General features: G+C 41.1%; 2 protein-coding genes across 8 annotated transcripts in view; one reads left to right on the forward strand and one right to left on the reverse strand.

Moving 5' to 3' along the window:
- The window catches only part of GAP43 (growth associated protein 43), a 323,409-nt gene that overhangs the window by 291,761 nt on the left and 4,739 nt on the right, over positions 1-26,909 (reverse strand). For 4 of the 7 annotated variants that reach the window (XR_014077379.1, XR_014077381.1, XM_081572064.1 and 1 more), the window contains one exon: positions 19,877-19,991. The exons of 2 other annotated variants lie outside the window; for them this stretch is intronic. The gene's annotated coding sequence lies outside the window, so the exon portion shown is untranslated. Of the gene's footprint in view, positions 1-14,613; positions 15,590-19,876; positions 19,992-20,684; positions 20,800-26,909 lie in introns of those variants that run through there. One more of the 7 variants, XR_014077380.1, reaches the window with a different exon arrangement.
- Positions 1-26,909, forward strand: part of LOC145538978 (uncharacterized) — a 225,031-nt gene that overhangs the window by 138,512 nt on the left and 59,610 nt on the right. Inside the window, exons 8-10 of the mRNA XM_081572069.1 lie at positions 11,944-12,115; positions 20,705-20,776; positions 21,709-21,792. The gene's annotated coding sequence lies outside the window, so the exon portion shown is untranslated. The remainder of the gene's footprint in view (positions 1-11,943; positions 12,116-20,704; positions 20,777-21,708; positions 21,793-26,909) is intronic.

The raw sequence follows: 26,909 nt of genomic DNA on the forward strand, positions 1-26,909 counted from the left end.
GGCAAATGGGGAAGGAGTTTGCTTTTCTTAAACACCAGCCTGCAGAGATGAAAACCAGGAGGAAACAGCAGGATTCCCTGCACCACCCCCACCCCCCACCCCCCGCCCCCAGGGTTCCTGAGGCCCCTGGTGAGAGGTGGTGCTTCCCTAAGCATCTGTCACCAGTGCCACTCACTGCTGGTTTGAGCATCCTGGTCTCTTTCTCAGAGAACTCTTTTTTACCCACTTGTTTGAATGATTTATCACCAAGAAATCACATTCTATCCCTGAACACTGAAAACTGCTGTGACTTTCTGAGGAAAAATGGCACAGAGAGAGGCAGGGAGAACAGGGATGGGTCATCTTAAAGGAAATCTCCATGGAACTGAAAATAACTGAAAACTTAAAAGTCTATTTTACGAGAATGGTTGCAGTTTTCTTCTAATTGATTTGCGTGTTGTTCTGTTGGGTTCCGAAAGAGCACCAAGGCGGGCACTGTGATTGCTGTTTCTCTGTGAATGAGGAGACTGAGAATCTGAGAGTCTGTGATTTGTCCAAGGTCACACAATTAGTAAGTGGCAGGTCTGGGACTCAATTAAATGTGCCTTCTGTACTATGACTATATTATGACAGCTCTCCAGAAGTGAGCTGTTCCATGGCTTGGCAATAAAGAATCCGCCTGCAGCGTAGGAGACTCAGAAGATGGGTTCCATCCCTGGGTCAGGAAGATCCCTTGGAGGAGGAGATAGCAATCCGCTCTAGTATTCTTGCCTGGGAAATCCCATGAACAGAGGAGCCTTATGGCTTACAGTCTAGGGGTCTCAAAGAGTCAGACACGACTGAGCATGCACACACACTACACGCTATATCACCTTCACATGGCAACCCTATCTGCCTTAGGATCCATTTGACTATTGTCTGTAGAAAAGATCATCCCCACCCACTTTGTAATTCTGAGGCATATCCTTGGCTTTTATTCTCATGCTGCTGCTGCTGCTAAGTCACTTCAGTCGTGTCCGACTCTGTGTGACCCCATAGATGGCAGCCCACCAGGCTCCCCCGTCCCTGGGATTCTCCAGGCAAGAACACTGGAGTGGGTTAACATTTCCTTCTCCAATGCATGAAAGTGAAAAGGTTTATTATTTTTTTAAGATCAAAATTTCCCATAGTGACATAAGGGGAATTTGCCAAGCCTGTCCTTCTACCTACTGTGATTTCAGGGGGAGCCCTGGGTATCAGTTATGCACCCCAGTTTTAAAATGATCCGACACACCAGCTTTCGTCACATTTTGGTATAAAGCAAGTTGGAGGCAGTAGAGTAAAATAGATATTAGCATGAGCTTTGGAGTCAGATTTCCCTGAATTGTTCAGCCCTGCCACTGATTAACCTCTCTAGGCCTTAATTTTCTTATATGTGAAGGAGGATTAATAATTCGTCTGTTAGAGGAACTCTGTGAGGGTTAGAGTAAAGAATGCATGTGAAATGGTCAGGAGGGTACCTGGTCCCAGAATGTTGAGTGCTAAGTCACTTCAGTTGTGTTTGACTCTTTGTGACCCCATAGACTGTAGACTGCCAGATTCCTCTGTCCAGGAGATTCTCCAGGCAAGAATACTAGAGTGGGTTGCCATTTCCTTCTCCAAGGGATCTTCCTTACCCAGAGATCTAACCCATATCTTCTGTGTCTCCAGCAACGGGAGGCAGACTCTTTACCACTGACAGAAAAGAGCTAGCTATATGCTGAGATGGAGAAGGGAAGCTACAATGATATAAATGTCATTGAAAGTCCTATTTATCCCAAATCACTTTACTATTATAGTATTGAAAGGGCTTAGTGATTATTGTTTATTCTTTTTAACACCTAAAGTCCTGTATTAGAGATTACAATCAGATTGAACCAGGTAAATCCAAAATCCTTTTCTAGCTTTGATCACTGTTGGATCTGTGGCCTCAGGCAAATTACTTTAGTTATCTCATTCTATAAAACTGCAAATATAATCTATCCCCTTTGTGATTGTGGCATGGAATGGAAATAATGGGTGTAAAGTGACTCTTGATGACAAATATATTAGATGTACAATAAATGGAATGTATTTATTATTAAAATGTTTAAATGTTTATCAACTAATATTTAATATAATATTAAAATATTTACAGGCTATTCTTCCATAAACTACTTGCTGAAATATGAATATACCCCTAGGGAAAGTAATGCACCTAGTTTATCGGTTTAATTGGCTTTCACCTTAGAAAGAATTGGTGAGGTTTCAAGGTATGAGACAAAGAGAGGGTGTTGGGGACAGTGAGCTGTGCCCACAGACTAGATTGCAAACAGATGTCTATCATTAAAGTGTGCTAGTTGTACACATGATGCTGGTGGTGGGCACCTTGGTGGATCAGGCCACAGAACTTCTAGCTATGAGAAGCGTCCTTCATCACAACAGTACTGGGTGGGCATTGAAGTTCCACAAATATTGTGTATCAAGTATCAACCAAAGTTTATAAAACTGATGAATGAAAGAGCTTGGACGGTTCTCCCCTCTTGTATCATACTGCCTCATTACTTATTCTTTTTCTCTGTTCATATAATTTATTGCAGTTAGCACACAGTTTAGAAATTCACCAACTTATTCTTTAACAACACAAGGTAAATGTTGTTTTGCTATTAAACACATATTCCAGGAATTCATTCAATATTCATTTAACCAGTATTTGCTGGAAACCTCTTATTTGCTAGAGAGTATAGAGGAGTATGTCAAGGCTGTATATTGTCACCCTGCTTATTTAACTTATATACAGAGTACATCATGCGAAGTACATCCAGACTGGGTGAAGCATAAGCTGGAATCAAGATTGCTGGGAGAAATATCAACAACCTCAGATATACAGATGACACCACCTTTATGGCAGAAAGCAAAGAGGAACTAAAGAGCCTCTTGATGAAAGTGAAAGAGGAGAGTGAAAAATCTGGCTTAAAATTCAACATTCAAAAAACAAAGATCATGGCATCCAGTCCCATCACTTCATGGCAAATAGATGGGGAAACAATGGAAACAGTGAGAGACTTTATTTTCTTGGACTCCAAAATCACTGCAGATGGTGACTGCAGCCATGAAATTAAAAGACACTTGCTCCTTGGAGCAACCTAGACAGCATGTTAAAAAGCAGAGACATTACTGTACTGACAAAGGTCCATATAGTCAAAACTATAGTTTTTCCAGTAGTCATGTATGGATGTAAGAATTGGACCATAAAGAAATCTGAGTGCTAAATAATTGATTCTTTTGAACTGTGGAGTTAGAGAAGACTCTTGAGAGTTCCTTGGACTTCAAGGAGATCAAACCAGTGCATCCTAAAGGAGATCAGTCCTGAGTGTTCATTGGAAGGACTGATGCTGAAGCTGAAACTCCAATACTTTGGCCACCTCACGCGAAGAACTGACTCACTGGAAAAGACCCTGATGCTGGGAAAGATTGAAGGCAGGAGGAGAAGGGGATGACAGAGGATGAGATGGTTGGATGGCATCACTGACTCTATGGACATGAGTTTGAGCAAGCTCCGGGAATTGGTGATGGACAGGGAAACCTGGCGTGCTGCAGTCCATGGGGTTGCAGAGTTGGACACAACTGAGTGACTGAAGTGAATTGACTGATAGAGGATGAACAATTCATAAGACAAAGCCCCTCACCTCCCAGAGCTTGCAACCTGATAGAAGAAATAATTGCAATACAAGGCTGAATGTAAAAGATGCCAAAAGAGAAGTATGTCTCTCTGCTTCCCCATTTCTCCTTCCCACAGATAATCAATAATTAATCCTACTTTGGATTTTGCTCATATTTGTCTTCCAAGGAAACCAAATGCTTTGCATATATTATTTTGTCAACCCTTCCAAAGGTACAACAGCTTCATAGTTCAGTTCCAAAAACCTATCACTCTGTAAAACCGTGTGCAGCCAATCTCACTTTCTCATGTCATTCAGAGCAGTGATACAGTGTCTTGCAAATTAGCATCAGTAATCTCAAGTAAACAGCACCAGCACTAATGGTCACACATCTCAGTTTATTTAGATCTGTATGGGCACATAGTCCCTTTTTTCTTTCAAATATTAGGAACTGATAAACCAGTCAGTGGGGCAGTAATTGGACTTCCCAGGTGACAATAGTGGTAAAGAACCAGCCTGCCAATGCAGGAGACATAAGAGATGTGGGTTCGATCTCTGGGTCAAGAAGCTCCCCTCGAGGAGGGTATGGCAACCCACTCCAGTATTCTTGCCTGGAGAATCCCATGGACAGAGGAGCTTGGTGGGCTACAGTCCATGGGGTCGCAAACAGTCGGACATGACTGAAGTGACTTAGCATCCATGTACGCTCAGTCAATAATTACGGGAGAAATAAAAAGAATGAAGCAATTGTATTCCATTTGGCCAGTAGTAGAAGGCAAGCCCACAAAGGAAGTTAAGAGGTACTGGTAGCATCTGAATGCTGAGTTATAGTGAAGGCTACCCTGATGGAAGACTGACTATGTGCTGGGCATAGTGCTGAGGACCTACTTTCATCATCTAACACACACACACACGTTTAAGAGGGTTGTACTTACTTTTGGTTAAACACTCTTATTATTGCCATTTCCTTACAAGCAGAGGAACTGAGACTCAGTTTGGTTAAGTAACTTGGTTTCAGCCAGGAAGTAAGTCTGGAGTGAGCTGGAGCTCAACCACAAATCTGATTCTTTAAAGCTCAAGTCCTAATGACTCTGCCACACCCTTTCCTGAGATTGGGAGATTCAAGAAAAGCTGCATGTATTTAAAGCCTGGATGTCTGAGGAGTCTGTGGGAAAGAACCAGAAAGACAGGACTTGGGAAGCATCCAGGTTTAAGGTGAGGCCATGAAGCATGTAACAGTAAGAACTCTTGTTTGAAAGGACTGAAGCCCATCTCAAGCGATCCTAAATTATTGAGGAAGGTTTTGTCTCAGAGAAGCAAACTATGGCAAGAGTGGGAGACAAGTGGATCCAGTGGTATTCATCTAGCAAGATAAAGGCTTCAAGTCTCTGTCTGTCTCTGTCCCCTCATACTGCAGTTCTGCTTGTCTGTTTCCTTCCTTTAACACCAGCTCACCCCATGAGGCTGAAACCACATCTATCAGCTGCCTCAGAATTTTATCTTTAAAACTTCAAGTCCCGTGAGGAAGAAAGAACTGTTCCCCATAAGTTTCAGTTAGAAAAATCCCTAGAAAACTTCTGATTGGTTTTACCTAGCAACTGTTTACCTCCCTGTAGCTAGGGTAGCACTTTGATTGGAACATTCCCATCAACAAGAAGGTAGGAGTAAAATTGTTTCCTCTTGTAGAAAAAGAAATATGGGGGGAGGAGATCAAGAGTAAGAGGATGTGCAGTTCACCTTCCCACATGAGCCCATCAGAAATACATCAACATGTGGAACAATTCTCACTGAAAACTAACTGGAAACTGGCAGCAAGAATCCTGTACAACCACAACTGAATTAAAAAAAATACATTATCATATCGGGTGGGAAGGGAAGAAAAGCCATCTAGTCAGGACATGTGGCCCTGGGAGTGGACTCAGGGAAAAGGAGATTACACAGGTGGGCACCCGTTTTGGGGAGTGAGTGGGTCAAGCCGCAGACTGGGGGGTCCCAGGCCTGGGGTCCTACTCAGAGGAGATATGCCTGTTGACTGGTTGGAGGACAGCTGGCGCAAATAGAAGGGCTATGAAAGCATGGACTCCACTCGTGAGTCACACTGGCTAACCCTACCCTCAAAAACATGTTGAAGGATCTTCTCTAAATGGAAAAGAAGTAAGAATACATAGGAAAGGGAAAGTTTTTACTTGGAAAGGCAAATAGATAGTAAGAACTGAAGATCAACAATGTAAGTAAGCCAGTACTTTGACTAAAATACAAAAAGAAAAATGTAAAAGCAGCTATAATTACAATGAACATTTGAGGGAAAAGCAAGAAGATGTAACATAAAATGTGGGAGAGAGAAATAAAATGTGCTTGAACTTAAATGAATACCAGTTTTAAAAATATATACAATTATAGGGCAATGTATATGAACCCCATAGTAACCACAAATCAAAAACCTATGATAGATAACAAAGACAAAAAAGAAATGAACCCAAGCATGCTAAGAAAAAAAATCATCAAATTAATGAAGGAAGAAACAAAAAGAAGAAATGAACAGAGATGAACTAAAAAAACAACTTGAAAACAAGATTTAAAATGCAAATAAGTACATACTTATTAATAATTACTTTAAATGTCAGTGGACTAAATGCTTTGGAAAAAAATGACATAGTATGGCTTATTGGATAAAAGAAACAAGACTCTTTGATATGCTACCTACAAGAAATTCACTTCAGGGCTAGAGGCACGCAAAAACTGAAAGTGAGGGGATGGTAAAAAAAGTGGACCAAATTAGGGCTATGGGATTCACAACCTAATATGTATAAAATACATAAGCAACAAGGATAAGTTGTATAGCACAGAGAATTATAGCCATTATCTTTATGGAGTATAAACTATAAAAATATTAAATCACATTGCTATACATCTGAACTAATATAATATTGTAAATCAACTATACTTCAATTTTTTAAAAAAGAGATATTGAACTGAAAATAATAGCAAATTAATAACAAATATTTACTACAAGTTGAAACCAGATTAGCTATCAGCAGCTAATTATGTATGGAAAACACACCTTAAAATAAAATTTTTTTTTCCTACCTTATAAGCCTTCCTGCTGCCACATGCTAATCCACACCAATCTGCAGCATCAGAGGATCAGAGAATCCTTACATCTCAAACCATTGCTCTCCATGATTCATACATATTGTTATTCCTTTGGCTATTTGTTATACACAAACTCATTCTTTCTTAGATTATGCTAGCTGTTTCTCTGAAGTGATTTTCCCCTAATTATTCAGATCTCAACTCAAATATCACCTCCTTATAGAGGACACCCCTGACTATCTTAGGCACATTTAACTATTTATTATTTTTTGGCTGCACCACACAGCAGGCAGAATGTTAGTTCCCCAACCAGGAATCAAAACTGCAGCCTTTGCAGTGGAAGAATGGAGTCTTAACCACCAGACCACCAGGTGAGTCCCCTGACTACCTTTTTATGACAAAGCAATACTTTGTCTTTTTTTTTTTTTTTTATCCTATCATAGTGCTTAACACCACTGATATTCTTATTCTCTTTTCTCCTGTCCTCTGTCTTCATTCCTTTTCTCTTCTGTCTCAGTTCCCTAAAAAAAAAAAAGTTCTATGGGAGCAGAGATCTTTTCTGTCTTCTGGTCCCTCATAATGCCCGCACCTACAGTAGTCTGGCATACTGTGTAGGCCCTTAACACATTTTTGTTAAATAAATAGTAGAATGAATGAATCCTAGCCTTAGAAGGGACTACAGCATTTAACATGAAGATTTATATATAAGAGGTGCTTCAACTGTGTTTTTGAATTAATGAAAAATAGAAGAATCCAGAAAACCTATATTATTGGAATGTGTTACAAATATTGCTGAATTAGAATGGTATAATCAAGAGTTCAAATCCTCACACCAAGGTTGAACAGCAAACATCCACTTTTCCCTTCTACATTCTTATCAGATTATATGAGCTGTGTGAGAGTGATATTTTGGAAATGCCTGGCTTCTTGCACAGCTATCATTTTACTGAGCGTATCTCATATCCCAGACATCATATCAGGTACTTTACATGCATTAGCTCCAACTCTGAGAATCAAAACTGTAAGTAATTTGTTGTTTAGTCACTAAGTCGTGTCTGACTCTTTGCTGCTCCCATGGACTGTAGCCCCTCAGGCTCCTCTGTCCATGGGGATTCTCCAGGCAAGAATACAGGAGTGGGTTACCATGTCCTTCTCCAGGGAATCTTCCCTACCCAGACACCAAACCTGCATCTCCTGCATTGGCAGGCAGATTCTTTACCACTGAGCCACCAGGGAAGCCCCAGTAGGTAATTTGCCCAGGTCCAGATGTTTATTAAAGGCAGGAATGGGGTAAGAACCCCTTCCACTCCGTCACAGGGTAAGTGTTTTCACAAGAACTCTAGCACGGCAGTCCCCAACCTTTTGAGCACCAGAAAAGGATTTCACGGAAGACCATTTTTCCAGGGACCAGGAGTGGAGAGGATGGTTTGGGGATGATTACATTTATTGTGCACTTTATCTGTAATCTGATGCTGCCGCTGATCTGAAAGGAACTACTGGTCCTTGGCCCGGAGGTTGGGAATCTCTGCTGTAGCAGATCAAGGAGGAGATTTCAGAGTTGTGTGTTTGATGAGATTTAATAGTTGGTATATGCCCACAAATCCATCTCATTTTTATCTGTGCCTGGCATGTGGATGAAGAAATGAAACTCTGTTCATGGTTTTCTCAGTTTTTGTGTCTTAGGACAGTGGTTTAAAAGTATGATTCTCAGACCAACATGACGGCTTATCCTGAGGACATATTAAAATGCAGATTCTCAGGCTCCGTTTTTGACCTACTGAATCAGAAACCTGGGGATGGCGAGGGAGGGCAAAACTCTGTTTTAGGTCCTCCAGATGATCCTGATTCATATCAGTGTTTGAGAATCACTGCTTTAGGGCATCTTTTCAGAAGACGGTTTCAACTGAAGGATACCTAGGTATCAATGGAGAAGTGGGAGTAGAGTGACCAGTTGTCCTGTTTTTCCAGGACTGAAGGGTTTTCCAGGATGTGGGGTTTTTAGTTTTAAAACCAGGACAGTCCTGGACAAAGCAGAATGAGTTATTATATTAGTTTTTTATTACTGTCATAACAAATTACTACAAACTTATAGCTTGAAACAAAGACTTTTGTTATTTTTACAATTCTGTAGATCAGAATTCCAACATGAATGTTACTGGGCTACGATCAATGTTAGCGAGGCTGTTTCTCTCTCTGAAGGTGCAGAAAGAAAACTGTTTTTTTTTTAGTTTCTAGAGGCCCCCTTGCTCTGACTTCAAAGCCAGCAATGCTATTTTTCACTAACTAGTATTCTGTAGTCATATCTTCTTCTGACCATAGCTATGAAATGTTCTTTGATTTTGAGGAAGGACCCATGTGATTAGATAGGATAATCCAAGATAATCTTTCCCTCTTAAGATCCTTAATTTTCTCACATTTGTAAAGTCCCTCTTTTTTTCTTTTTTTTGTATTTTATTTTTTAATAAATTTATTTATTTTAGTTGGGGGCTAATTACTTTACAATATTGTAGTGGTTTTTGCCATACATTGACATGAATCAGCCATGGGTTTACATGTGTTCCCCATCCTGAACCCCCCTCCCACCTCCCTCCCCATCCCATCCCTCTGAGGGAGAAGGTGAGGGTGGGACGTTCTGGGAGAATAGCGTTGAAACATGTATATTATCATATGTGAACCAGAACACCATTCCAGGTTCAATGCATGAGACAAATGCTCAGGGCTGGGGCAATGTAAAGTCTCTCTTGCCATGAAAGGTGGCATATTTATAGGTTCCAGGAATTAGAATTATTCCTGGATTAGAATATCGTTTGGGAGCCAATATTCTGCCTACTACGGTTACCATGACTGGAAGTCTGGGATGTGGGAATTTCCAGTATTGAAACCAGTAAAGTCCTAGGCAGAACCAGGACAAGTTGGTCCCTTAATTGGGTGGTAGAGGGCAGAGAAGAGCTTTATTGCTGTGGGAGTGGCCACATCATGCTGTGATGAAAAAGACTCTAAAGGCAACCTCTGAAGTCAGACAAAAGTCAAAAGGAGGCAGGTCTGTTTTCCTGAATTGCCTATTCTGTGATTTTGTGTAACCTGATCCAACTTCCTCTTTTTCATGCTTGTGACATGATCTCCCATTTGTGGATTTTTTGTGTGTGTGTTGAGTATAACCACACTAATTTATTGTTAGTCACTAACCATGGGTAATTCACTGTTGCTTATAAAATGCTACATTAACTACTACTACCATTTAGTTATCAAGTTTTGAGGGGAACAAAAACAAATCATGACTTCAATTGTCTGAAACTGGCTCTGTGTGTGTGATCAGCATGTGATCAGGGCCTTGCTGAGCCCTGAAGAGAACTGGGAAAACATATTAATGGAAATGCAGGCTGTAGTAGTAGCTCTTGCAGGGAAGTAATGTTCCATGATTATTTTATTGTATAGAGCACATAGTAAGGATCTATTTATTCTCTGTAAATATCTGACTGTCTCTAGTTCTACCATCTCTTCAAGTGAAACACCTCCAAAGAAAATGCCTTCTAAAGTGTCTGGAAATAAATGCACATATAAAGTAGTGATTATGCTGCTGAAGCTTTGTGAATTTAATATAAACATGGGTAGATGAAACCAACAAGTGTTCCTCTTCATGTTAACCAGGACACTGGGGGTGGAAGTGGTTGAAGGTTTTGCCCCTGGGAGTTCATAGGTGCCATCCTACTCTACATTATGACACTGACCCTTTTCTTTAAGGAGAGAGCATAGTCCTTGTAATGAAGATTGACATGGAAGGACTCAAATGCCAAATCTTTCCCTTATTCACTGTGTGAGCTAAGGGACATTTCTCATCTTTCTGATCTTAACTTTTCTCATATTTAAAAAATAATAATACCTTATATTTGTGTGAAAGTTAATAACGTTTTTGTTGTTGTTTAATCACTAAGTCATGCCCAACTCTTTGCAATCCCATGGACTGTAACCTGCCAGGCTCCTCTGTCCATGGGGATTCCCCAGACAAGAATATTGGAGTGGGTTGCCATTTCCTTCTCCAAGGGATCTTCCCAACCCACGGATTACATCTGTATCTCCTGCATTGGCAGGTGGATTCTTCACTGCTGAGCCACCAGGATATATTTGTTGTGAAAGTTAATAATAACATACATTAATGCAGAGTACATCATGAGAAACGCTGGGCTAGAAGAAGCACAAGCTAGAATCAAGATTGCCAGGAGAAATATCAATAACCTCAGATATGCAGATGACACCACCCTTATGGCAGAAAGTGAAGAGGAACTAAAAAGCTTCTTGATGAAAGTGAGAGAGGAGAGTGAAAAAGTTGGCTTAAAGCTCAACATTCAGAAAACTAAGATCACGGCATCCGCTCCCATCACTTCATGGGAAATGGATGGGAAAAACAGTGGAAACAGTAGCAGACTTTATTTTTTTAGGCTCCAAAATCACTGCAGATGGTGATTGCAGCCATGAAATTAAAAGACACTTACTCCTTGGAAGGAAAGTTACGACCAACCTAGATAGCATATTAAAAAGCTGAGACATTACTTTGCCAACAAAGGTCCATCTAGTCAAGGGGCTATGGTTTTTCCAGTAGTCATGTGTGGATGTGAGAGTTGGACTGTGAAGAAAGCTGAGTGCCGAAGAATTGATGCTTTTGAACTGTGGTGTTGGAGAAGACTCTTGAGAGTCCCTTGGACTGCAAGGAGATCCAACCAGTCCATCCTAAAGGAGATCAGTCCTGGGGGTTCATTGGAAGGACTGATGCTGAAGCTGAAACTCCAATATTTTGGCCACCTCATGCGAAGAGTTGACTCATTGGAAAAGACCCTGATGCTGGGAAAGATTGAGGGCAGGAGGAGAAGGGGACGACAGAGGATGAGATGGCTGGATGGTATCACTGACTTGATGGACATGAGTTTGTGTAAACTCCGGGAGTTGGTGATGGACAGGGAGGCCTGGCGTGCTGTGATTCATGGGGTTGCAAAGAGTCAGACACGACTGAGCATCTGAACTGAACTGAACTGAAGTAAGTATTAAGTGTCTGGTGCAGAGTTGTTAAAAATAAATGGTGATCCTTAACATTATTGGTTCACTTTTCAAAGACATCTCTGGTAATAATTGAGGGTTTGTCAAGGTTGTTTATCATAGTAGTAACTATTTTCACTCCTTGAAAGGCCATTCATTTAACACACTTTCTATTCTGTGTCAGGCCGAAACTGAGGGGATAAAATTAATAAATGAGTAATCCACATCCTCTAAGAACTCTCAGTCTCCCTGGAGAAATGACACTTGCTTGAATGGGAAGCATCAATTGGTGATGTTTGGAAGAGAAGAGAGCATGCCACACTTTGGGAGCAGCATAACTGAACCAGAGCACAGAGGTGAGATACAGCCTGGTCTGTGTTCAGAATTACACATAGCTCGCTATGCTGCATCATATTAGGAAGGAAGTAGTCAGAGTTGAAGCTGAAGACATTAGCTGAAGCATGAAAGACCTCCTGCATGTTGGCAGGAAGCTTGGATATTATCTGTGCATCATGGGGATCCATTGATGGTTTTAAGTAGGGAGTGATGTGATCTAATTAAGATTATAATAATGTCACACCGGCCATTCTATGAAGAATGGATTGATGGGAGGGAAGGATGAAAGGAGATCAGTGAGTTGGCTTTTTCAACTATGTTATCTGCATTAAACAAGAATGAACTAAGGTTATTTCATGAGACTTTAGTTAAAGAACTAAAAAGAGTGTGAGCAGGGTTAAGGGAACCACCAAGACTGTTCGAGTTCTCTGGGACTAGCAACAGTGGGAATGGTTACCAACTCTAGGCATGAGGGGTGGAAGGAAGAAAATAGTAAGAGCTGGAGCACCTGATAGGAGCTGAAACCTTATTTAGGGCAGGTCCTCCAGAAGTTGACCCCAGAGGAGGATTACTGTGTAAGTAATTTATTCAGGAAATGTTTCCAGGGGGACTTGGTAAGGAAGTAGGGGAGAAAAATATACATGGACACTATTTCCCCAGCATCTGGTGGAAGGAAGGTGCTGCACAATGAGTTAAAGGTGAAAGAGAGTCAAAAGATCTGGTGCCAGGTCCTCTGCCATGTGAATCATAAATATCTCTTATTTTAAGTTTGATGATCTTTAAGGTTGGGAAAATGCATCCTTTCAGAGCCATTGTGGGCATGAAATAAGGAAGAATAAGGAAGGGCTTTGTGAGAGGGTATGCTAATGTGAAGTGCTCTGATGTAGGAAAATTGTAAATATTTTAACCTGACTACTCTGCGGAATATGAGTTCAGAACTGGGGCCACACATGGAGGCTGCTCCTTAGGTCTCCTGGGCCCTGTGCTTGTGCTCTAGGCCTCATATCAGACAGTCTTTGGACACTATGACGAGCAGAAAAGATACTGCTGAATAAATTTTTATGACATTAAGAGTAATTTGGAGAGATGTTTTTAAATATTGTCATTTTTAAAAATTGAGTATAGCACTTAAATAATGGTATGAAGGTACAAAGTACTATGGTAATTTTATTTTTAAAAGCAAAAGTATCTTTCAGCAACTGTGAAGCTGGGGAGATCCCAGCTGGGAGAAGGATGTCAGGTCTCATTGTCCTCTCAGCCCACTGAAACCCCTCAATAAAATGGCTTAATCTACCTCCTCCACCCCAAAATCAAAAATATCTGATTTTGAGGCATTATCACAGTATGGCTCTGTTGGCAATCAAAATTGTTATCTTATTGGAAGTCTGAGGGCATATCAAGTGAATAGAATTGTTGCTCCCTTCAGTTCAGTTCAGTTCAGTCACTCAGTCGTGTCTGACTCTTTTGCGACCCCATGAATCACAGCACGCCAGGGCTCCCTGTCCATCACCAACTCCCGGAGTTTACACAAACACATGTCCATCAAGTCAGTGATGCCATCCAGCCATCTCACCCTCTGTCGTCCCCTTCTCTTCCTGCCCTCAATCCTTCCCAGCATCAGGGTCTTTTCCAATGAGTCAACTCTTCGCATGAGGTGGCCAAAATATTGGAGTTTCAGCTTCAGCATTAGTCCTTCCAATGAACCCTCAGGACAGATCTCCTTTAGGATGGCTGGTTAAATCTCCTTGCAGTCCAAGGGACTCTCAGGAGTCTTCTCCAACACCACAGTTCAAAAGCATCAATCCTTCGGCACTCAGCTTTCTTCACAGTCCAACTCTCACATCCACACATGACTACTGGAAAAACCATAGCCTTGACTAGACGGACCTTTGTTGGCAAAGTAATGTCTCAGCTTTTTAACATGCTATCTAGGTTGGTCGTAACTTTCCTTCCAAGGAGTAAGTGTCTTTTAATTTCATGGCTGCAATCACCATCTGCAGTGATTTTGGAGCCCCCCAAAATAAAGTCTGACACTGTTTCCACTGTTTCCTCATCCATTTCCCATGAAGTGATGGGACCAGATGCCATGATCTTAGTTTTCTGAATGTTGAGCTTTAAGCCAACTTTTTCACTCTCTTCTGTCACTTTCATCAAGAAGCTTTTTAGTTCCTCTTCACTTTCTGCCATAAGGGTGGTGTCATCTGCATATCTGAGGTTATTGATATTTCTCCTGGCAATCTTGATTCCAGCTTGTGCTTCATCCAGCCCAGCGTTTCTCATGATGTACTCTGCATCTAAGTTAAATAAGCAGGGTGACAATATACAGCCTTGATGTACTCCTTTCCCGATTTGGAACCAGTCTGTTCCATGTCCAATTCTAACGGTTGCTTCCTGACCTGCATAAAGGTTTCTCAAGAGACAGGTCGGATGGTCTGGTATTCCCATCTCTTTCAGAATTTTCCACAGTTTGTGGTGATCCACACAGACTAAGGCTTTAGCATTGTCAATAAAACAGACGTTTTTCTGAAACTCTCTTGGTTTTTAATCACCCAAAGGATGTTGGCTATTTGATCTCTGGTTCCTCTGCCTTTTCTAAATACAGCTTGAACATCTGGAAGTTCTCAGTTCATGTACTGTTGAAGCCTGGCTTGGAGAATTTTGAGCATTACTTTACTAGCGTGTGAGATGAGTGCAGTTGTGCTGTAGTTTGAGCATTTTTTGGCATTGCCTTTCTTTGGCATCGGAATGAAAACTGACCTTTTCTATCCTGTGGCCACTACTGAGTTTTCCAAATTTGCTGGCATATTGAGTGCAGCACTTTCACAGCATCATCTTTTAGGATTTGAAATAGCTCATCTGGAATTCCTTCACCTCCACTAGCCTTGTTCATAGTGTTGCTTCCTAGGGCCCACTTGACTTCACATTCTGTGATGTCTGGCTCTAAGTGAGTGATAATACCATCATGATTACGTGGGTCATGACAATCTTTTTTGTACAGTTCTTCTGTGTATTCTTGCCACCTCTTCTTAACATCTTCTGCTTCTGTTAGGTCCATACCATTTCTGTCCTTTATTTTGCCCATCCTTGCATGAAATGTTCCCTTGGTATCTCTAATTTTCTTGAAGCGATCTCTAGTCTTTCCCATTCTGTTGTTTTCCTCTATCTTCTCCTTTAAATGATGTCAAATCTAATTTTTGTTATTATTGCCATTTTATGTCTCCCCAAACTTTCCTATAAACATCTGGGCCATAGGGTAATTTCTTACTAAATAATAACATCCATGACACTGAGAAACTTGGTAAAACTTTGATGTGGAGAACCCTCATTATCTCTGAATGTTGAGGAGAAAGGCAGAGTAGAAAAGTGCTGACTCCCTTATGATCAATGCAAAAGTTAACTTCCTCTGGTGACAGCAGGAAATTCTGGTAACCTTGGCAACACTGGTGGCCCTTCCCATCCTTTTTTAATTGAAATAGCTGTTGCTAGGATACACCCTAAAGCAAAAAAGAAGGAAAAAGAGGGGGAGCAAGAAAATGAAAGATATGAGAATGGAAGGGGGAGAGAGAGAAAAAAAAAAGGAGACAATGAGAATGAAAATAAGAAAGGAGGGTAAAATGAAAATATCAGATGGTATTTGAAGGGCAGACTTCTGTTGATCACTACCAAAATGAGAGAGCATGGGGTAGGGGTAACAGTAGAATGTCAGTTCCTGATTTACTAAAAATCAATAATTCGTAATTCATTTTGAGTTTTCTCATGCAAACTACATATCCTTAAATGTGGGTGTTTTCATATTGGTTAGAAAAGAAATGTTTATTAGCTCTCTGTCCCTTACCAACCCCCCATCTGCATTCCTTCTGAGGCCTCACTTCTCCACTAGTCTGAAAGTAAAATTACTGCAAAAAAATAACCTTATATTAAGATGCAGTGAATGCTCCCTGTCAGGAGGACACAGGTGAAGTTTCTCCAGCATCTAGGGGAGACCATGACCCCATCATCCATGCTCTTCCCTCACAGCTTCCATCCATGCCTATGCTTGGCTATTGCGTGAAGACAATTTCAACAGCTGACAACCTCTGAGTTCAGGGAACAGGTGATGGTTGCCCTGGGTGATTGTAGCTTTTGGTAGCCTGGGAGTCATATTATGTAAAACTTACAATTGAAAAGAACTGCCAACCCTGATGAACATTCACCTCTCCTGCCATATGAAGAGTTACCCTGGCCTCATCCCCTGTTTCTAGAAAATGAGTGGGTCACCCAAGGTAGTGCCAAAAGTAATTAGGTGGCTTTGACACCTTAGGCATTTTGCTACAATTGAAGGGGTTTTGTGTGCTTTGTTCACCATGGTACTGTCAGCACCTAGGTGGGTGAAAAGAACACAGTCAGAACTCAGAAAGTGCTGATGAATGAAAGAAAAGAAATCACTTCAACTTCCTGGGCCAGGGTCATCTTACCATTTCCAACTTTAGTTTAGGAGGAGCCCAGCCCTGACCTCTACAAATGGAATACCCATGATTCAGCTCTTTATTATAGTACCTCCTCTCTCATCAGGTGGATTGATTAAAAAATGGGGCTAGGATGAGTCAGAGATAATGGGACAGAGTGAGAATTTTTCTTAAAATTTCTAGAAAGAAACTTTCACTGTCTTCCCACTGGATGTGAATGAGAGAATACGTAGCGTCTGCTTCTGCCTCAGCAATTTGCCATCATGGGGGCTTAAGACAAGATCTAATCCTAACAAAGCAGAGTCAAGAAGTGAGAACTCCAACTTTCCTCCAAGAGGACTGTTCCCAAGGTCTCCCAAAGCTGCCCACCCCTGCAAGGTCACAGGGATCAGCATCATTGGTTCCTGTGCTGCACTGGAGTCACAGGTGTGCAGAGATGCTGAGATGCCTTTTTCCCAATACAGTGTCTTACTTTTCTACCTGATAATTGAATCAACATTGCTTGTCTCTTACCAAGTTAATTTTTTTTAAATGGCACTGTTAGCTTCTTCTGGAAACTTCTTCCACATAGATGTGGTCTCTAGTACTTGGGATTTGACTAAGAAAGAGTTTTTCTCTCTTTCACATCCTTACCCCCATTCCATAGATGCTCCTGGATTCTTTGGATTTTCTCACAAAATCCCTTCTTAAAGATATTGTCAATGAACACAAATCAATAAAACATATACCAAGAAGCTTCTCACCCACCAACTTACTACAGTCCTTCAGACATAACTCAGTTTCAGGACCCACTACTCTAAGCAAAATATAAGAAATTCTACAGGGCTCAATCATTGTCAACATTCTATGGTTTTGAATAATTCATGATTTCTATAGAATCCTAAAATTTATAACTTAATAATTTTTGTACCCCTGTTATCTGCTAAGCACTAATCTAAAGAGTAGTTACTGCCTTCATGTAACTTACAATCTAGTGGGCTTGAGGAGTGAGTAAATAATAAACAAGTGAACAAGACTTGCTACACAAATACAAAACTGGGTTATGTGACAGAGCTTATCTGGGATGTCTGAGATCCACCTTAGCTAGGGTGGCCAAGAGGCCTCTTGGAGGAAGTAACAGTTGAACCAAGATCTAGATGATGAAAAGGAGTCGATTGTATGAAGACATGGTGGGGAGGTGGTTCTAGACAGAAAAAACAAAGTCTGTAAACCCTGAGGAGAGAATGAACTTAAGGGTTTAGAAAAAACAAGGATATGGTACTGAAGGAAGACATGAAAGTATAATATTTGAGGCAATCAAGAGCTTTATTTAGATATATTATGTTTAAGTAGCAGGTTGACTGGAGAAGGCAATGGCACCCCACTCCAGTACTCTTGCCTGGAAAATCCCATGGATGGAGGAGACTGGTAGGCTAACAGTCCATGGGGTCGCTAAGAGTCGGACACGACTGAGCGACTTCACTTTCACGCACTGGAGAAGGAAATGGCAACCCACTCCAGTATTCTTCCCAGGAGAATCCCAGGGACGGTGGAGCCTGGTGGGCTGCCGTCTATGGGGTCGCACAGAGTCGGACATGACTGAAGCGACTTAGCAGCAGCAGCAGCAGCAGGTTGACTACATTAGGTTGTAATACAGGAGAGAGGTTAGAGATGGAGATGTGAATTTAGGGTTAATAGGGCTATAGATAGTACTTTAATTAAAAGACTAAATGAAATCACCTAGGGATAGTGTGGATAGAACCATGCAGAGGGCCAGAGAATTCCCACATACAAAAGAAGCTAAGCAAAAGAATGAAACTAGAACACTTTCTAAAACCATACACAAAAATAAACTCAAAATGGATTAAAGATCTGAACGTAAGACCAGAAACTATAAAACTCCTAGAGGAAAACATAGGCAAAACACTCTCTGACATAAATCACAGCAGGATCCTCCATGACCCACTTCCCAGAATACTGGAAATAAAAGCAAAAATAAACAAATGGGACCTAATTAAAATTAAAAGCTTTTGCACAACAAAGGAAACTATAAGCAAGGTGAAAAGACAGCCTTCAGAATGGGAGAAAATAATAGCAAACGAAGCAACAGACAAACAATTATCTCAAAAATATACAAGCAACTCCTGCAGCTGAATTCCAGAAAAATAAACAACCCAATCAAAAAATGGGCCAAAGAACTAAACAGACATTTCTCCAAAGAAGAAATACAGATGGCTAACAAACACATGAAAAGATGCTCAACATCACTCATTATTAGAGAAATGCAAATCAAAACCACAATGAGGTACCATTTCACACCAGTCAGAATGGCTGCTATCCAAAAGTCTACAAGCAATAAATGCTGGAGAGGGTGTGGAGAAAAGGGAACCCTTTTACACTGTTGGTGGGAATGCAAACTAGTATAGCCACTATGGAGAACAGTGTGGAGATTCCTTAAAAAACTGGGAATAGAACTGCCATATGACCCAGCAATCCCACTGCTGGGCATACACACCGAGGAAACTAGAATTGAAAGAGACGCGTGTACCCCAATGTTCATCGCAGCACTGTTTACAATAGCCAGGACATGGAAGCAACCTAGATGTCCATCAGCAGACGAATAGATAAGGAAGCTGTGGTACATATACACAATGGAATATTACTCAGCCATTAAAAAGAATACATTTGAATCAGTTCTACTGAGATGGATGAAACTGGAGCCCATTATACAGAGTGAAGTAAGCCAGAAAGAAAAACACCAATACAGTATACTAATGCATCTATATGGAATTTGAAAGATGGTAACGATAACCCTATATGCGAGACAGAATGAGACACAGATGCATAGAACAGTCTTATGGACTCTGAGGGAGAAGGTGAGGGTGGAACGTTCTGAGAGAATAGCACTGAAACATGTATATTATCATATGTGAAACAGAACACCACCCCAGGTTCGATGCATGAGACAAATGCTCAGGGCCGGGGCAATGGGATGACCCAGAGGGATGGGATGGGGAGGGAGGTGGGAGGGGGGTTCAGGATGGGGAACACATGTAAACCCATGGCTGATTCATGTCAATGTATGGCAAAAACCACTACAATATTGTAAAGTAATTAGCCCCCAACTAAAATAAATAAATTTATTAAAAAAAGAAAAAAGAAAAGAAGCTAAGCAAGCAGAGGAGGAGATGCCAGTTAGAATCTGGCAATGAATATCCATCAAGTTGGAGAAAAACAAGAGTATAGTGTCAAACAATCAGAGAAGGGAAGAGTAAGCTGCATTTACTGTTGCTGAGATGTCAAGTTAGACATGTACAGACACGTAACTGTTAGATTTGGTAACATTGGTTCCCTTACCAAGAGGAGTTTCAAAGCCGTGGTAGGCTGGAAGCAAGGCTGAACAGAGTTGACGACTAAACAGGTGGCAATAAGGAGAGACATCGACCAAGAACAATTCTTTCAAGAAGTTTGGCTGAAAAAAGAAAATAATGGTGTAGTATTTGAAAAATATTTGAGTTCAAGAGATTTCCTCTACTTCCAAAGGTTGGCGATATTAGAGCATTTTTGAATATGAAATCAATGATTTAGCATGAGACTTCCAATTCCTGTCCCAAATTCAAAGGGCCTGGATGAACAAAGATAGAAAAGTACTCTCTGAGAACCTGTGCAGGGCCCATATATTGCAGTCTCAATCCTGTGCCCCAGTAGATCATCATATTTTGGTTTGTTGCTGCCTGACTTTTACAACTCTCAGATATTAAGAAGCCAATTCTGAATCAGTTTCCTTATCAAACTGCTAATCCAACATTAGTTTTAGTCATCAAATCAAAAAGAGTTCTCCTGAGTAGCTATAAATGGAAAAGGCAGAAATTAAATTTAGCCTAATATTAATATTTTAACAGAAAAATGAATAGAAAAAGAAAAATAACAATGAAAACAAGTAATCCCTGCTGAAGCAATCCTGTTTATCTTTCCATTTCCCATTATTTTGGTGTAAAAATAGTTTACCCTTTTTGTTAAGGGGTGTGGCACTTTCGGGTGCTTTTGGGAAATGAGGAAAGCGGTCTGGGGCTAGGACTTGATATTATACCTATAACAGAATATAGACTAGGTTTCAGTAATTTTTGAATGTTAAAAGCAAACAAAAAAATGAATTAAAAGTTACCAGTAATTTCTGCCTTCTAGGAAGAAGTGGGAATTAACTTTCAGGCAGAATATCCTTTGTTTTGGAAAGAGCTGTCCTCTGAAGATTCCCAGGTTAGAAGAACTCCCACTGCCACCTGCCAGGGAGAAGAAGTGTCTACACTAATAGTAATGTTCTTACCCTGTTTTCTTATTTGGATTGATCAAGCAAATGTTTATTTATCTGCTGTAGATGTCCATGATTGTTGGGTTAAAGTTGGGATGGGCACTGGTCATGTAGAAAAGTAGTGTTTTTTACAGTCTGATTCTTAGACCACTCACATCAGCATTACTATGGAGTTGGCTAAAAGTCTTTGTAGATGGGCCCACATTACTCATTTTTGTGACTATCGTGTGGATATTCAACACATTTTTCAGATGATTCTTATCAGTAGTATGCTCCTAAATGTTTACCCTATTGCCTCTTGAGTTGGGGGTGGGTAAAGAAGAAGCACTGATTTATATTATTTACCAATTCCTCCTCTTCCACTCCAAATAGAGAAATTAGAAGAATTATTTAACAGATCTGATAACAATAAAGGGGAGTTTGGTGATTTTATTTTTTTATCAAGGACTATTTTCACTACTCTTTAGTTCAGGCTTGCAGCTGACATTTATATTTAGCAAGCTCTGCTTTCACCTTGCCTCCTCTCTTCTCAGAAAACAGATAAATCTTCCTGTTTGATAGTCGCTGCCAGTCACACCTTTCTTTCTCTGTTTCTCCCCTTCTCCCTCCAGCTAATACATCTCTTTGCAGAGAATGTATCCCTTCCCCCCACAGCACTAGGTGGATGCTCACTCTTTTCCCCCTATATTGTGTTTGTAGCTTTGTTTTCAACATGACTAACAACCAGGATTTCCAGGGCTGCTTCTCTGCCTTCCCTTCTTGAAATGATATCTACATAAAAAGGGGCCATAAGAAAGTAAGAAACTTAAAGAACTGATCAGACCCAGGACAGGAAGTCTGCTAAGACTAGAAGTTCATTAGCTCTCATCTCTTCCTCCAGAGAGAAGTCACTGAAAATTCACCTCCCCTTCCACAGAATCAAATACATTGCCTTCTTCAACCTGAGGCTGACCTCCGAGCTGAGGTACAATCTTATCACCCACCTCATCACCCTGTCACCTGACAATGAAGCCCTGTCAGAATCTTCTCAATAGACCTTATAATGTCTGTTCTTCTCAGCACCTGGGGCCTAACCTTGGAGCAATGATCTCAAAAAGATGACTCTAAAGTTCCTTTCATTGGTTATAGGATTAGCATTATACATCAATGTCCTTTTCTTTTCCCAGTAGGTTATGCTGCTGCTGCTGCTAAGTTTCTTCAGTCATGGCCAACTCTGTGCGACCCCATAGACGGAAGCCCACCAGGCTCCTCCATCCCTGGGATTCTCCAGGCAAGAACACTGGAGTGGGTTGCCACTTCCTTCTCCAATGCGTGAAAGTGAAAAGTGAAAGTGAAGTTGCTCAGTCATGTCCGACTCTTCTCGATCCCATGGACTGCAGCCTACCAGACTCCGCTGTCCATGGGATTTTCCAGGCAAGAGTACTGGAGTGGGGTGCCATTGCCTTCTCCGAGTAGGTTATGAGTTAGGTGGTTACAGAGCCAAGTAGCACAAGGAGTTTAAGGATCTAAATTGTTTATCCTGACTCATCCTGCTGTGATATAACAACCAAAGAGCTTAACAGTTCAGCCTTCAATTTTTTTCCTGCTATGAAAGACAAATAATAACTTCATAAAAGCTCCCCTCCCACCATGCACACACTTATTTCATAAGTGTTTTTAAAGGAAAAATGGGGACAGAAGTTTTGTCAGTTCAGGATTAATCTTTGGATTGACTTAAGAACAAAGTTGGATGGTTTAATGTGCCATATAAAGGTTTAACATTTGCAAAGAGTTCTACTTAAGTGCTTTGTATGAGTCATCCCACCTGCTCTTTCCAATAACCCTGTTAGGCCTTTACAGAAGAGAAAACTGAGGTTCAGAGGACTTGAAGTGACGTGGGTGGAACTAGAATTCAAACTTAAGTAAACCGGCTTCCCCTAATGACCCTCAACTCTGTATCTCAGATATAAGATAATTCTCTATCAAAGTTTTTCTCTTGAGCTCTAGAATGTATGTCTAAGTACCTGTTGGACATTACTACCCTTTGGAGATTGACACTGCAAGACAAAGACTCTTCCTGATCTGAAAACTGCGTATCCATCAGGCCTTATCACTTATCCCCCTCTCCCTCTCATACTCTACACCTGAGCCCTACTGAACTGCTTACAGTTCGGCAAAAACAAAAGCACATACTGTAATGGCTCCTGTGTTATCCCACATGTATCTTTCCTTTGGGATCAAGACATACATTTCCACAACTCCCAGACGTACTGGCTGTTGCCGACACATGGCTGAGAATTTCTGAAGGGACTGCCTTACATAAAAGGAAGATATCATGCACAAAGTTGCACCCCAATCCAGAAGCAGCATATACCCCATGACTGGTCAGTGGAGGTATATAAAGCCCAGTACTCAAAATGGGAGACCTCTGAATGCCATTCCAACTCAGTGCTTCCCCATAGGATGGGCTGAGTCCTCTGTTGGTACCACACTGCCGTTCAGCTTCCCCCTCTGCCTAATCCTACTCTCCTTATTCTTTTATAAGTATTTTCCTTCCTAAGAGCCCTCTCCATAATAGTGCATTCAAATTTCTGCTTCAGAGTCTGTTTCCTGGGAAACAGTTGGTACCAAGACTTGTCTTTGAAGTTTTAAAGTGCAATTTTGGAGCTATATTAGTCTTTGAATAGCTGACAATGAGAACCCTGTTACTGGTGGTACATCGAATGTAATTTGGGTAATTCCTAGAACACTGTAACAATGCGAAAGTTACATCTTTCATTGATGGTAAATTGGAATGGAAACTGAAAGAGAATATACTGCAGGTGCACTGTCAGATAATCGAGAGGTTCTAGGAAAGTAATGATTATAAAAGCCATGGAATCAGATGGGTTTGGCAGGGTGCTACCAAGGCATTAGCAAAAGACAATGAAGGACTGAGAGCAATTAATCTCAAATTCAGGACAAAATTAAAAAGCCAGAGGTCCTGAGGGCAGAAAGCAGAGGACCAAACCCAGAATGTGACTTAAAGTGTAGTAGATTCCAGAGAACATTGATTTGTTAACCTGGAAAATCTGCTTCACCAAGGTTAGAGCCTTAACTGAAAAGGAGTAAAGCTCTGAGGCTTGGGATGGGGTTATTTGGGTTGATACCCTTGAAAATCTTGAATCTCTAGTCTCCTCTGAACCCCTAGAAATGCTGAAGTTCTTCACGTTAAAAGCTATCACATCCTTTTTTCTGCAAGATATCAAGATAAGATACATTCCTACACCTCCTTTCCCTTCCCCTTCACTTCACCACTTTCCCTCTTGGCCACCAGAACAGTAACTAGGGTCACAACATAACTGGCTTGCAAAGTGTTTGGTCTGTCTACTAGCAGAAGGAAGGAACTATGCACCCAGAGAGCTGCAGGCCCCAGCCAACTCAACAGGACTGGGAAAGAATGTATGGGACTTGAGCCTGAGATCCTGGGTCAAGGTAGTAGGAGAGGGGAATGAAGGCAAACCAATTTTGGATACGGGAGAATTTATTTATATGGGAACATTATCCTCTGATGCAAGATTTAACACTCTGTCAGTGACCCAGGAGACAGTGCTTACATGCTGCTTGAATGGTCCTTAGAAGCTTGGGGAAAGCTATTCAGTTCAGTTCAGTCACTCAGTCATGTCCGACTCTTTGCAACCCCATGAACCGCAGCATGCCAGGCCTCCCTGTCCATCACCAGCACAAACTCCATCATCCAGGAAAACTCCTGGAGTTTACCCAAATTTATATCCATTGAGTCAGTGATGCCACCTAACCATCTCATCTTCTGTCGTCCCCTTCTCCTCCTGCCCTCAGTCTTTCCCAGCATCAGGGGCTTTTCCAATGAGTCAACTCTTCGCATGAGGTGGCCAAAGTATTGGAGTTTCAGCTTCAGCATCAGTCCTTCCAATGAACACCCAGGACTGATCTCCTTTAGGATGGACTGGTTGGATCTCCTTGCAATCCAAGGGACTCTCAAGAGCCTTCTCCAACACCACAGTTCAAAATCATCAATTCTTCGGCGCTCAGCTTTCTTTATAGCCCAACTCTCACATCCATACATGACTACTGGAAAAACCATAGCCTTGACTAGACGGACCTTTGTTGGCAAAGTAATGTCTCTGCTTTTAAATATGCTATCTAAGTTGGTCATAACTTTCCTTCCAAGGAGTAAGTGTCTTTTAATTTCATGGCTGCAATCACCATCTGCAGTGATTTTGGAGCCCAAAAAATAAAGTCAGCCACTGTTTCCCCATCTATTTGCCATGAAGTGATGGGACGAGATGCCATGATCTTAGTTTTCTGAACGTTGAGCTTTAAGCCAACTTTTTCACTCTCCACTTTCACTTTCATCAAGAGGCTCTTTAGTTCTTCTTCGCTTTCTGCCATAAGGGTGGTGTCATCTGCATATCTGAGGTTATTGATATTTCTCCCGGCAATCTTGATTCTAGCTTGTGCTTCTTCCAGCCCAGCATTTCTCATGATGTACTCTGCATATAAGTTAAATAAGCAGGGTGACAATATCCAGCCTTGATGTACTCCTTTTCCTATTTAGAAACAGTCTGTTGTTCCATGCCCAGTTCTAACTGTTGCCTCCTGACCTGCATACAGGTCTCTCAAGAGGCAAGTCAGGTTGTCTGATATTCCCATCTCTTTCAGAATTTTCCAGTTTATTGTGATCCACACAGTCAAAGGCTTGGCCTTTGCTAATTACAAATACCAGCACTTCCATGGCACATGGTGAAAGAAGAGATCAAAAGGTTCAGAGAAGAAGGCTTGCTAGAGAGGATGTACTATGTAAAGCAGAAACCCACTGACTAACCATGTTTCATTTAAGGGTCCATAGGACACTCCCTTTACCATAATGATACAAAATGCACTTTTGAGAAAATCACCAGCATAAATAAGATGCTCAGTGGTTGCTGTCCTCTATAGGCTAGTGCTGAAGGTAGAAGATGAAATTGTAGAATTGGGAACCCTGATGGTAATGAAGAGAATGCCAAAATAATACAGGTTAGGTGATAGCACTGAGCTATCTAAAACAAGATCACAATCATCATCATAAATGGAAAGTCTGAATAAGAGCCAGTAAGACCTAACCCACACAGGGCCAAAGAGATAGTTAATAAACCACAGTGTATCTATAGGCAGTCAACAAGGGTATGCTTGATCTACTCAGGAAGTTAAGGGAACTTATTCCAATAAAAAGTCAAAATCCCTTGTTCAGTTTCTGAGCTAATTCTCAGCCCCAGATCCCGCTACTTAAAGAAGTCAGGTCTTCAGGAGGAAGAGATCTGAAATCACATATTAAGTGCACATGAGAATTCCCTCAGTACTTCCTCAAGGCATCTATGACTATATTAACAATCATGCCCCAAGAAAAATGGGAATATCCAGTAATTTCAAGTAGTGTGATAGATAGGTTCTAAGTGAACAGTGATAAGGGACCTGAAGAATCATGTGGCATTAATTAGAGTATGAGCATATGAGAACCAAATAATAAATAAACATCTGGTCTAGTTCCATTTCAGTGAGTTCACTAGGTTCATGGACTCAGTATGTAATCATTTCCTTAATCCCCAAACGTAAGGTTGGAACAGGCACACTTCACATTTTGCAGAATTTCTGTATTGGTTCCATGGCCTTTGGAAGGCACATGCCTTCCCCAACCATCCAAGATTACTATCATATTTGTGAGCTAATGTATTAGCTAACGTGTTCATGGGCTTCCCCAGGGGCTCAGTGGTAAAGAATCTGCCTGCCAATGCAGGAGACGAGGGCTCTATCCCTGGGTCAGTAAGATCCCTTGGAGGAGAAAATGGCAACCCACTCCAGTATTTTTGCCTGGAGAATTCCATGGACAGAGGAGTCTGGAAGGCTACAGCTCATGAGGTTGCAAAGAATCAGACACCACTCAGTGACTGAACAACTACAACAACCCCTAAGATAAAGTTTGACACTTTTAAGTCCTCTTTGGGTTCTAGAGTGACATATTTAATACTCAGAAATTTGCTTCATCCCATTCACCAATGTGACACAAAAAGACTACCAGCTTTGATTAAGATCCAGGTCAGAAAGGGC

This window comes from Giraffa tippelskirchi, chromosome 2 (assembly GCF_054371585.1).
Source record: "Giraffa tippelskirchi isolate mGirTip1 chromosome 2, T2T-mGirTip1v1.2.pri, whole genome shotgun sequence".
Taxonomy (NCBI): domain Eukaryota; kingdom Metazoa; phylum Chordata; class Mammalia; order Artiodactyla; family Giraffidae; genus Giraffa; species Giraffa tippelskirchi.